The sequence below is a fragment of the Typopeltis vanoorti genome, chromosome 15 (assembly GCF_054136105.1).
Source record: "Typopeltis vanoorti isolate ZY-2024b chromosome 15, IOZ_Tvanoo_1.0, whole genome shotgun sequence".
Lineage (NCBI taxonomy): Eukaryota > Metazoa > Arthropoda > Arachnida > Uropygi > Thelyphonidae > Typopeltis > Typopeltis vanoorti.
This window is the reverse complement of record NC_143563.1, coordinates 40074480-40075256: the sequence shown is the minus strand read 5'-3', so window position 1 is coordinate 40075256 and position 777 is coordinate 40074480. Positions and strand designations below refer to the sequence as shown.

The window sequence follows — 777 nt, the reverse complement described above, 5'->3', positions numbered from 1 at the left end:
GTGATTTTATGAATCTTCTTAATTGATAAGTCCACTGGAATTTCTTCCTTCCTACGACGCTTGGCTCTGATTATCATTTTCAACCGTTAAACACTGAAAACTATTAAGTTCAAAAACATAAATGATAATAGTTACATTTACATCATTCAATTTTAACAATTAAATCTATAATCTGTATTTCAACAATTAAATTCACATTCCACTATTTAAACATGAAGAAAGTATGCTCTTCCAACATCAGCCCCTGTGGCCTAATGGATAAGGCATCGGTTTCCTAAACCGGGGATTGTGGGTTCGAATCCCACCAGGGGTATTTGCTTTGTTTTTCTTAACTTCAGTATGAATAGTGTTATTGCGAATCTGAATTTAAAACATTCCCTGAATAGACAGTACATCTCTATACATAATGTAAGAAAAACAGAAATATGTTTTAATTTATAAAATATCCCAGTATTGATTGCAACCGATTTATTCAGACTGTCAAAAGCGTGCAGATTTTATATTGGGAAAGTGGATTGGTAAATGTGCATTTTATTTCCAAACTAGTAATTTGTATTTCTTTAACAGTAAAATATTTTCTTCTTCTTTTATAAATGCATATTTCGGCAATATTCTTAAGTTAAATATACTTACTTCATCAAGTATATTTCTTTCTCGAAATGTTCAGTGTACGGTGTATTGTAAAGGAATTACGGATTGAACAACCACTCAGAGAATAAAATTTATCAATAAAAATCTATTATTACACTTACGGGTTTCTGTCTCGTACCGAGAGGT

The 777-nt window shown here is 31.0% G+C and overlaps 1 non-coding gene across 1 annotated transcript; it reads left to right on the top strand.

The window, feature by feature from the left end:
* Positions 1-240: 240 nt before the first annotated feature.
* TRNAR-CCU (transfer RNA arginine (anticodon CCU)) lies at positions 241-313 on the top strand. The gene has a single exon. It is a non-coding gene; the product is annotated as a tRNA-Arg (tRNA).
* The last annotated feature ends 464 nt before the right edge of the window (positions 314-777 follow it).